The sequence below is a fragment of the Rhipicephalus microplus genome, chromosome 6 (genome assembly GCF_043290135.1).
Source record: "Rhipicephalus microplus isolate Deutch F79 chromosome 6, USDA_Rmic, whole genome shotgun sequence".
NCBI lineage: Eukaryota > Metazoa > Arthropoda > Arachnida > Ixodida > Ixodidae > Rhipicephalus > Rhipicephalus microplus.
Genome location: NC_134705.1, coordinates 149,150,353 through 149,162,477, shown reverse-complemented (window position 1 = coordinate 149,162,477; position 12,125 = coordinate 149,150,353). Strand labels below are relative to the sequence as shown.

General features: G+C 41.2%; 1 long non-coding RNA gene across 1 annotated transcript; it reads right to left on the bottom strand.

Annotated features, from left to right (window-relative positions):
* Positions 1-1,330: 1,330 nt before the first annotated feature.
* Positions 1,331-3,921, bottom strand: LOC142764997 (uncharacterized). The gene is made up of 3 exons (XR_012884002.1): positions 3,691-3,921; positions 3,002-3,112; positions 1,331-1,460 (listed from the first exon to the last, which is right to left on the bottom strand). It is a non-coding gene; the product is annotated as an uncharacterized LOC142764997 (long non-coding RNA).
* Positions 3,922-12,125: the final 8,204 nt, after the last annotated feature.

The following is a 12,125-nucleotide window of genomic DNA, read 5'->3' as shown; positions in this document are numbered from 1 at the left end:
CCACTCCGGCATTTCATTGCAGTCTAATGGGTCATAGCTGAGAGCGAACAAAAATTTCTATTATCCACGAATTCATACAAGCCATGACCGTATCACCAAGGTTCTACTGCGAGCATTGCCGTCTACCATAGACAAAACCACCTTGTCCGTGCGCTTGCAGTATTAAGCAATTGCGATGATGAACATCGTGCCTTGAAGTGTGGGCAGCAAGCGCGAATAAAACAATAAGAACAGCCAGTGAGGAGACCGGCTTCTGTACCTAGGTCTCGTGTCAATTAATTAACTTTGCATGTTCATTCAAGTGGTCTGCTTCAGTCCCAATATATTTTACACGTGGTCAGTAGATTAGATTTGTGCGGTTTAACGTCCCAAAACCACCATATGATTATGAGAGACGCCGTAGAGGAGGGCTCCGGAAATTTTGACCACCTGGGGTTCTTTAACGTGCATCCAAATCTGAGTACACGGGCCTACAACATTTCCGCCTCCATCGGAAATTCAGCCGCCGCAGCAGGGATTTGAACCTGCGACCTGAGGGTCAGCAGCCGAGTACCTTATCCACTAGACCACCGCGGCGGGGAACGTGGTGAGTAGCATGTCTTATTTTCAATAGAGCGATTGCTTAGACATTGTTTCAATATCCATCAGAATTTACTTTAACTTAACTGATTTCATTTATATGCGGTGTTTAACGTCCCAAAACCACCATATAAATATGAAGACGCCCTAGTGGAGGGCTCCAGAAATTTCGACCACCCAGGGTTCTTTAACGTGCACCCAAATCTGAGCACACGGGCCTACAACATTTCCGCCTCCATCGGAAATGCAACCGCCGCAGCTGAGATTCGAACCCTGCGGGTCAGCAGCCGAGTACCTTAGCCACTAGACCACCGCGGCGGGGCTACTTTAACTTACCTGACACATTAGGGTAAGTATTGTTGTCAGGTTCATTTGCACATCTAATACTTTTTCATATTCTTTCTTGGTATTATTAGTAGCGTAAGTCTCCTCTCGAATACTTTAATCACAATATTCTTCTCTTTAATTACCAGCGTGTCCGCGGTAAACAAACGCCGCCAAATTGAGGAAGTTTTTGAGTAAAGACTTGATCTCTCTAATTATCCTAAATCACAAGTTAACCTGTTATACTAGGGTTGTATTAAAACAATAACGTCTCCTCTATTTCGAAAGCCAAAAACAATTGCTTGGTCTATTGGAGTGAGGAGTAAAGCTCGTACTTGCGTAAATTAGTTTGAATATCTACCAGTATCAGGTTTTTACGAAGTCTCTAAATACTGCATTTAATACCAGTAACAAAGAAAACAACAAGTTGTTTATTCCACAAAATTTATTTTGCTAATGCCAACTTCTACACATTTCAGCTTTAATGTCAAATGAACAAACCGAGGTAACTGGGCCGGGTCGAAAGGTCCGGCTTTGGTGCCGGTACTACCTGAGAGCTGTAAAGAAAGAAAAATAAATTTTTTAAGACAATATGCCGAGTACAGTATGAAAATAGAGAAGAGACTTGTGGTTCCAGTTTTCTGCAGGCAGGATGTTTTTTCAAGACTAAATTTCATATCTGCCTCACTAGTCATCGGGCGCAGGACGAACAATAAATGTTCAAAACGCCTGTTACCTAAAGGTAAAACTGCTTAAGTACTACGTGGCACTGCTAACAAATGAATATGTTTTCTGGTCGTAAGTGTTTGACAAAGGTAAATCCTACGAGTCAATGAGACAGGTCTTCATCAATGTCGTGCTCCCTCCCCCACCCCCCCGGTCACTGACATTTTTATTAGTGCTTAGTGAGAACTATTGCAGTTCATGGTTCGAAAGCATTGTCTTTATAAGTTTGTAGAAAACGCGAGCTAAAGAATACAACAGAGTGACTTGGTTTTAAAATTATCAGTGTACTGTATTTCTGTGCCCATGATCGAGTGCAATAGTGCAGCACTGCTGCAGGAGTTCATACTGGCTTTGTAGTGTTTTTTATAGCTGATTATCGAGTGATGTATTGCAGCGCTGCTGCAGAAGTTCATGCAGACTTTAATAAATCTTATGCCGATATGCCAATAGCACGAAATCGTCTCTTTGCCAGTTGCACTTACCAGCTTGGACAGTAGCTGTGGCTGCGTCTTTGAAGTGACGAGATACAGAACATTCTACGTCACTGGAATATTTGCATACCTTTGACATGGGGCGTAACGAACGTCTACGAAGTCAAACCTTGATTACTCATTGTGTTCAATCTGAGGCGGTTTTGTGTAGCGAACTGTATATGTTTCGTGCTTATCCTGAATTCTCTTGAGTGACTTTACTATTCCCTGAAAATATGAAGTGGGTTAGTCATCAATACATAGAAATTTTTTTAGAAATGCTTGAGGGGCCTTCAGGGTCACACTTGAATTCGAGGAGATCAATTTTATTTTTACTACAAGGTCTTTAGGGTCGAAATTGGCGTGTGTCTCAAACAAAAATCAGCAATTTTATGAACCTGCTAGGTGCTCATCAGCTCTTTTGTGGTCCAGCCTTGCACTACTTCGTGCAAGTGATGCGACCGTATTTGAAGGATTTCATACGGCTGCCACACAGTATTGTGATGTCAATGGGCTGCTGTAGAGATGGTCCGTGGACTTGAAGCTGAAAACTTTTAATCAAAGGTGCGCGTAGGCACTGAAGTGTATTAGGTTCATAACATTTATTACCCTAATTATTTTGGTTTAGTTGCTCTTCATTTCAGTTAAAATTAAGATGCGGAACATAACACGCCGCAACCCGGTTATGATTGAGGAGGAGCGTGCTACGAAGTAGGCAGCCTTAAAAATTGGTGGTTTATTGCCTATAGTATATCGCTTATCTTCACCAACAATAAAAGCTCAATATTAGCAGTTCACACTGTACTCTGTTATATTACTACCATTACAATGTGTAGCTTGAACGAACTTATAGGCCGTTGTAGGATACGAATTAAAAAGGAGTGCGTTGTTATTCGACTTACCGCAACGACAGATGCAAGGAGAGACATCTGGGTTGCAATCAATAAATTGATCAGGTGTGCAGCTGCTTTGAAAGTTCTCAGCGATAAATTCACAAGGACTTTCTTTTTACACTGCAACACAAACAAAAAGGTACCGCTCGAAAAAGTGACAGTGAGATTATGCATTGACCTATACATTCATGGAGGAAAGCCAAAAAAAAAATGAAGAGCTTCGCACGCATATAAGTTAAAATATGAGGGCTGAAAATGATAGCGGTAACCTTAAGAGACAAGAAGAGTACAGTAGTTCAGGGAGCAAACCGGGGTTCAAGAACATCATACTTAAACTCAAGAAGAAGAAATAGACCTGGCCGGGTGCGTAGCGCGTCGACTGGATAACCGCTGGTCCGTCGCATTCATTGCTTCGCTTTTGCAGTGAAATTGTGGCTTCTATAATGTATACCTACACTTGGAATGGCGGTCCCAAAGAAAGTCTTCATTTTAACACCTACTTTTCTATTCTCATAAATATTGTATCGGTGGAACAAGCACTCAAAAAAAAAAAAAGCTTGCATTGCAGGTACAATGGTCTTAGTGCGGTAATGCAATAAACCGGACATGATCATCGGCGAATGCGTAGAAAGCTCACTTTAGTGAGGTCATGATTTATACTTCACACCGCAAAGGAGATAAACGTACCATGTACTCACCACAGACGCACTGACATTGGTTTGTAGTGATCAAGCATCCAGCGTTCCATCCTGATACACAGTTGATAAGAGGACACTCGGGATCTTCTGAATATCAAAACAATAGGACATTCAACAATAGCTGAGTACCGAAATTCCGCTAACATGTTCGAAATACAAAGCGAACCAGTTGGTGTTATGGCAATATACCCAAATTTCTTACCATGAATTTCTTAAATGAATTTTTTTTTGTTCATTTGACGTGGTGATCTGCTGATTAGGCTAACTCGCAAAGAGGAAACATCGCTGCGAAGTGCTTATCCGACTGTGGCTGTGACGCCTTCAATCCGCGCTAATTCGAATGACACCGAAACAACCTCAAGTTTTTTTATTTTGCCCTGCACCAGTGCTGCACCATATGTTATGAACATGTCTTAAGCTACAAGCGGCTCGTTGACGCCATCTGCGCTGTGCGGGACGTCACTGCAAATCGGACCAGGCCGGTTCATTAGATATTCGGTCTGAATCGCACGCACTTCCTCAACTTTAAAAAGCAAACACAGCCACACAGTTTCGAGTGAGCTGCATTGATGCTGTAGTGCAAACTGAGAAATTTAAATTAGCCGAACAAAACATTTAGGCGCGAACTGCATGTATATTGCGTCAACTTAAACATTGTTGCTTCGCTCAAGTACAAGAATACAGAAAGCAGGTTAGCACTTCCACTGCCCGTCTTTGCAGTGGTCTTGTGGTCATGGTCCTGCCAAGCTAACTTGATGCTTTACCTTCGTTTTTCATCACCACGTGACCAATTATTCTTTATCTTCACATTCTTGAATAGTCCTGAACGTATCTTAGAATTTTACTTTTTGTCAGGACGACGATCATGCGTTGCATAAGGCGTTATTTTATGATAAAATTGGTTGACCCAATGCTTTCTCCTTAATATTGATGCAATATCATTTTAATTGTGAAGCATTCCTAATGAACTTCTGCGACTTTGAGCGTATCTACTTATCTATCTAGCTGCTCACGTTTGGGTGCTCTCATGATCACCCTCTAAACTTGGCGTGAACCAAAATAAGCATGGGAGGGTAAAATGGTTTGACGAGTATGACGCGCTGGTCAAGACTTGAATAATGTCACAATCCCGTCGAGTGCAGCGTCAGACACTTCCCGTCACACAGTGCCATATACACACAGGCGGGTATGTGTCGCTTCATGCGGGTATACGCCACAGGTGATTGAACATTGGAAACGCTGAGCCCCGAACGAAAGCAAAAAATGAACTTCAGGGTCCCAGCAGGAATCGAACCCAACTATTCTGCGTGGCAGTCAAGCATTCTACCACACAGCTACGCCAGGTCTCGGAACTACACACCAAATGAACGGTAATCTTCGTGAAACGTAATAGTAGTTGCAGTACTGCGTACCCAATTTCATAAACATTACATATGCTTGATACAGTCGTCATGTCAGGCTAACGTCAATTGTGGTGAGGTATCATGCGGTGAAGTCGATTAATATAGCAGTGTCCAGGGCCAGCATCAGCGTTTTATATCAGCTTCTGGTTTTGCTGATACGCATGTTCCAGTCGACATTTTTGCGCAAGTGCAAACAACTAGCGTTATAAACATCAATTGTATATATATAAATATATAGCGTCCTTTCATGACTTGTCGCTGAACGAAAAAATTCCAACACAGTCACCTCCCCTCTGCATGCTTCGCATATTGTTGAATCCCAGTTACGTGGAATTGATTGATATGTGGGGTTTAACGTCCCAAAACCACTATATGATTATGAGAGACGCCGTAGTGGAGGGCTCCGGAAATTTAGACCACCTGGGGCTCTTTAACGTGCACCCCGTTATGTGGAATCGGCCGAATTTTTTTTCCGTTTTTTCCTTTTTCTTACAGCGTGTTTCGTGCTTTTTCTTGAAAAATTCGCATTTCGTAACAAAGATATACTTGAATATTTGCTCGCAGATATTGTTTGTCATTATTATTTGCCATGAATTGACTACTTTGTACACATTTGATTATAAGCAAGACTCGATAACAAATTATTAGGTAAAAGCCTTCAGGAACGATAATATCATACGAGAATTCGCCAGTGCCAGATACGCACACACCAGGGCGCCAATAAGCATCTTCATCACGGCACTTCTGCAAAATAAGGAATTTAGATGTGCATATAAGACACCCTACTTTTAGTTAAATATATTGGTCTGGTAGCATATTCTGTAAAAGCCAGCTTACATTGACATGCGGCGAGCAAGACGTCAAATTGCCATTCAGTAGTCGCTTCCATTCACCTATCCTTTCACACATACGATCATTTCCACCTAGTTAAAGGGTGTGACCACACAGGCATTCCCATATTGGGCAGCGCTTATTCAGCAATTATTAAGCAGAGATTTTTTTAAGGATGCGAAAAAATACTAACTCCGCAGATAATATCGGCCGTTGATCCTTTTAAGAAATAAATGGAAGCATGACTGACAGTCATCCACAGCCGATGTTTCCGCTACTTGAACACTATTCTAAAACACTAAAACATCAAGTAAGCATTGGAGAGTGTCCAATTACCTATAGGACATTATTGCTTACTCATGTTTGATCAACATGGCTCTACGTTTTGTAAGATGCACCACATATAAATGGAGCCCATCAATGTGTGCTAAAATATTTGCAACTGTGTTTTGCGGTATAACTTTGTTTATGGCGGAATTCACGACAAAACACTAATAAGGCAGACTAAAAACAACTGCTGAGTTCAAATACAAAACACATTTTCAATGCAGATCACGTACTAGTAATGTCAGTGCAAAGAATATGCCTCCAGTTGGTGCGACAAAATAATTTCATGAGCCCAAAGTAAGAAGAACTTACATATACTAGAAAAAAGTTGGCTTTGCGATGTAGACCTGCGATCAGGGTTTATCTCAAAGAAGATAGTTTCATAACTGGTTTGACGTGCAAGATATATACGAGAGGCTTGACTCGTGAAACGTTACAAAACAAACACCTTTCACATGGGCAGGGTGCAGCTTGAGTTTCATCGGAAGATCTTGTTACTGACGCAGACGGTTAATGTAAATATTTCAATTTTCGCACTGCCTGCTTTCAGTTTCCATAGAGGATCGGGATCATTTTACTGAATTGTTGAACTGTTCGTGCCTATGCCCTGTTTAGGCCTTGTGCCAGACGGCTTCGTATTGCGAACTACATTCTTACTTTTCTATAAACATATTGATCATGTATATGCGTGCAGAGAAAAGGTAGGCCGATATCTGCATGGAGTATCTTATCGCACAAAAATGCTTCACTCTTGCAGTTTTTTTTTATAATTCATAGTTATGATAGGTTGACAGATTGTTATTCGCCGCAAAAAGATACAAGACATAGTTCTATAAGTTCACTTTTCGACCGTTTTTTTAATCGGAAGTCATGTGGTTACAGGTAAGAAAGAAAAACACTGTGACTTACCCTGTTGTATTTGACGGCAAATCTCCTTTGACCACGTTGAAGCTTGAGGCCTGATAAAATTTAAACATACGTGTGGAGCGATATGTTCTTAAGTTGTCATCAATACAATAAAACAAATATAGCACTAACACTTTATATTGGAAGACGGCTGAAAAAAGTGCTGTTAGTCGACGATGCCTTAATCACGGTCTGCTCTCTGTATTTTCGCAAGCCGCTTTAGGTTATTTGTGTGGCTGGGAAAGCTTTTTTTTTGCGCAACTCTAACTCTGTGGTGATGCGACCCTAATTTATCGACTTAAGGTTAATACATCAGTGTTTATTTCGCATGAATTTTTTGTAGACAGTAGTGCCATCGGCACAGGCACGAGTTAGGAGACATAAACGTTGGTCAATGCCAGTGCCTCAATCAAACATCATGATCTGCCAGACCATCCCGTGTTCGTTTCCAGAATAGGTCTACACGCCATACATTCTTTTGTTCTAACCATTATTTTGTTTTGTTTGGATGACGCTTTTTGGAGCAAGAAAAAACAGTGTCCGTATAAGAGCAAAAGTCAGTTCCTTTGGACATCTACCGCAAAGGAAATGTAGTACTCCAGAGGTGCAAAAAAGGAATCGGCTCATGCAAATACAGAGATATGGAGATTATTGGGAGAGTATTTCCTCCTTTCGTAGAGTTGAAGCAGACTGGTTCGATAATAACAAGTACAATGATGCAAAGAAAGATCTAGCCAGCACTTGTTCCACTTATGCATATCATCGACTGATATTAGAGTAGACTGTATACTGTGACGAGCATCAAAGCAACCGGGGTTTCTCGTGTTTCTGGTTTTTTGTTTGTTTGCCCCGCCGCGGTGGCCTACTGGCTAAGGTACTCGGCTGCTGACCCGCAGGTCGCGGGATCAAGTCCTGGCCGCGGCGGCTGCATTTTCAAGGGAGGCGAAAATGCTGTACGCCCGTGTGCTCAGATTTGGGTGCACATTAAAGAACCTCAAGTGGTCGAAAATTTCGGAGCCCCCTACCACGACGTCTCTAACAACCATACGGCGGTTTTGGGACGTTAAAACCACATATCAATCAATCAATTATTAATTATTTAATTAATTCATAATTAATGAATGTGTTACTGTGTGTTAGCGTTATTGTTGTTCTAGATTTTTTGTGGCTTTTTATTTGTCTTCTTTTGTCTACACAAAGCACGGCGACCTGTCCTTGAGCTACTTAGGTGATTCGCTACGGGAAACGTGGCTGCATGACCAGTCAAGCTGTCTATGGCTGTCATGTAGAATAGATGGCGTCAGCCGGCGATGTCAAACCGTTCTTTATTGGGTGAAAAGTGCTACTTCCTGTCAGCTATGTTACAGAAGTGGTTACGATGATTGAACAGCTAGAGTTGACTGGTCGGCTCCTAAACGACATCGCTCATTCACTCAATTATTATTCTAAGAAGTAGAGCTCAGGGAGCAGAATAGTTTCATACGTAACATATTCTGGCGCTTCACACGAGCACTAGACGTTTCATACCATAAAATGTTATGTTGGTTTCAGCAAACTGAGTACCATGGGAGAAGTAAAATGTGTAATACTCAATGTTTAAAGTCTGACAAAATATTGTTATAAAATGTTAACAATAGTGCTGTTGGCTGTAACTTGCATGCATGCTTTGCATTACCTAAAATTTAGTTCAAAGGAAAGCACACGTTGGGTGGAAGAAAATACGCGAAATTGGCGACCGTGGGGCGTCGCTTGAGCTGACGTTTCGACAAGCGGCCTTACGGAAACCAGATCCGCTAGTCATATTGTTGTCTTTTGTTACACCCGGTGTGGACCTTTTATTATATCTAATAATATAGCGTACGTTTCTTCAACCTTGCTCGGTTTAATCTGGCATTTGCCTGTCGTTTGAGCCGCAACTAAAAATGTCCACTGAACACGTATCAACAGGCGTTATTTCACTGCGTTCTTCCAAGCAGCGGAATCGGACGCCCACGTAGTGGTTGTATAGCGCAACATATGGAGTGTGACGGCCCGTGTATAGCACCGGTTTACTTAAAATAGATCAACCTTCACGTATGTCAGTCACTGTTGTGGAAGCCATCTTTATCACTTTGCTATGAGTTGCCTCTGGTCATCAAATGTATAAACCCACGGGAAGCTTGTTTCATAATTCACATTAAATATTTTAGCAGGTAGCTTTAAGTGTTAAGGCACTCTCATGTACTGCTAAACTTATGGGCGTTTGTAGTGCATGTTCTCATAAGTTTTAAACAAGAAACCTGTCAAAAGAATAAAATGAGGTGCGACTGGCGACGTTTCGATTATTTTTAGTGAACAATTATATAGTTCGAAAGTTTATACCGCATAGAGTACCATTAGTAGCACCGGCAAAACCATTTGCCCTTCCTCATTTCATATCGCATGGAACCATTTACGTTCTGATGAAAGGGTCTGGTCGGCAGGCTGTATAGAGATGTAGAAAAAAAAGCTTCTCCACTTTCATGTATGCAAGTAGATTGTAAATGTATAGTTTGCCTTAAAACTTTTGCTGGAATCGACCGACATAGTTTATAAAAAGAATAGGTTCAATAATGGAACCACTGCCGAAATATTTATTTGTTTTTGGTAGCACCTTCTCCCCACAAGAGAAGTGGCAAACTAACGATGACACGTGCGGGCTTTATCAATTGCATTCACATTGTACTGTCAATAAGGCTTTGGTGAAGCCATGCAATAGGTATTCTAATTCACAGATAATATTAAACCTCTCTGCATACGTGAACAACGTTACGTATGCTTTCGAGGAAAGCTTGCTCCCAATGCATTACCCCCACAAGCCTTTTGAGCAAATCAGAAGGTAAGAAGCGAAGTAAGGTATTTTTTACTGTATGTGCTCCTCTTTATTTCTTTATATTTGGTAATTTCACTGTCGCTCTTCTGGACTCTGTCTGTTTTTCATCCCTTTCTATCTTGTTCCTTCTTTCTATGCTACGCTGTTTCTTCTCCATCCTTTTTTTCCCCATTCCTCACTCTTACATGTCCCGTGCTTACCCTTTCTATTACTTCTCACCAACTTTGTACGCTTTCTAGAAAAGCCTATGCTATTGTTTACTAGTGTGCCTGAATATCGGATTGGTACCAACGCTAGTTATCGCATGCTTGATACGCGGCTACGAGATCCACGCCACCAAGAAATGTTTCCACCAGCAAGTTTTTCATTTCTTTCTTGCTCTCTTTTCAAGACGACAGTCTTTTTTGGTACACTTTAACACAAAAAAGTTGGCGTGCTTGTATGTCTGTCAATTGATTCACCCACCCAAGCAAAACTTCTACCCCTTGCTGAACGCCCACTAATATTAATCGCCTGGCTGCGTTCATGATAGTGAATGTTATAAATAAAAAATCAAATATTGCGCATGTTTGGGCACATCATCAACACGCAAGTGTTAGGCAGTGTGTATCCTTGTTTAGAGAAATTCTAGATACGTCATTCTAAACATCGGATTGTTTATTGCGCTGCACTTACAAGCGATACTATAAACGAAAAGGCGGGCGTTTCTTTAGCATCACTAAAATGACACGGTGCTGCCACTTAACAGTTGTTCTTCGTTTTAAAATGGTCTCTTTTCTTCTTCTACATTACTGCTAGACGGCGGCCATATTTCACGCAGCGTAGGTTGACTGTATATGCTACCGCAGTGCTTCCAGGCAGAAGACTATCATCTTTCGACGTCCTTTGAAGGGAAGCACGCGAATACGGGGCCGCTTTTTCTTTGTTTTCATTTCTGTATTTCCTTTTTCCTTCCTCCCTTCCTCATTCCTTGTACTCGCACGCCGCGCAATTCTACGAACATGTTCTAGGACCGATTCGTGTGCAACTTCCTCATAGTAATTTTCGGTTGAAAGGTCACAAACGACGGTTGGCAAAAACAGATCCACCGTTAATTTTAGCTCGACATTATGTTGGGCATGTAACAAAGAAACTGATTCACACTACAGCTATTGAGCAGTTCATAAAATTTGATTTTCAATTATCACAATTGTGAAAAAAATAGGTAAATATTTTTCATGTGCTTTCTACCTCTAATGTTTGGAGAGCGTTGATCGTGCATACCAAGGAAATCAAGGATGTCCCTTTCGGGGTGCATCAAAATCATATCAGTACTCTTTTAATTGATGACGAAATGTTTCAAAGTTTTTGCGCAGCCAGTGCCGAGCAGTGTTGACACGTGTATCAATTTTTGTGGGGGAAGATAGCCCACAAAAATAATCAAATATAGCCACGGGCTAATGATTTTCTTTATAAAAAAATATACCAACATTTCATTCGTCAAAAAAGCAACAGATACAGCAGTGCGTGGCCTTATTACCGCTTATTAGCGAGATATTGACAAAAATGTGGAGGCGTTTTTTTTTCATTTCGGACAATATTCAATGTTTTATTCAGTATTACATAAAAAATGTGGGCCTTCATCGATCAATAGATTTGATGTATCTCTCGATTGCTTTCTCCTCATGACTTTTGAACTGCGGAAGAAGAAATAGGGACAAAGGTTTGAATGCTGACACACAAAAGAGAACAACGTCACTCTGAGAACATTATACCATATATTGCATGAAGTTTTTTCAAGCAGCTCTTTCGAGTGAAGCGCTCGGGCATCTAGACTAAACCTTGGTAGCTCCAACAAAAATTAATAGCTCTTCTGAAAGGCCCACTCCACCTCTTAAGGGAACACACGGTAAAATTTAGAAAAATAGAAGCAGGAAAACTGTCAGTCGACGCATAATAATGCACTTCCAGCCCATGTGGGAAATGAAGGTTTGTGTCTTGGGAGTCAACGAAATATTTCTAGCGACTTGGCGGTTGTAACCTGCCAGTAAAGAAAAGTAGAATGACTCTTTTGCATTTTGAATGTAAGCAAATGTCACACTCCGATTCAAAGTTTAATGAGCACCAACTTGATTTGC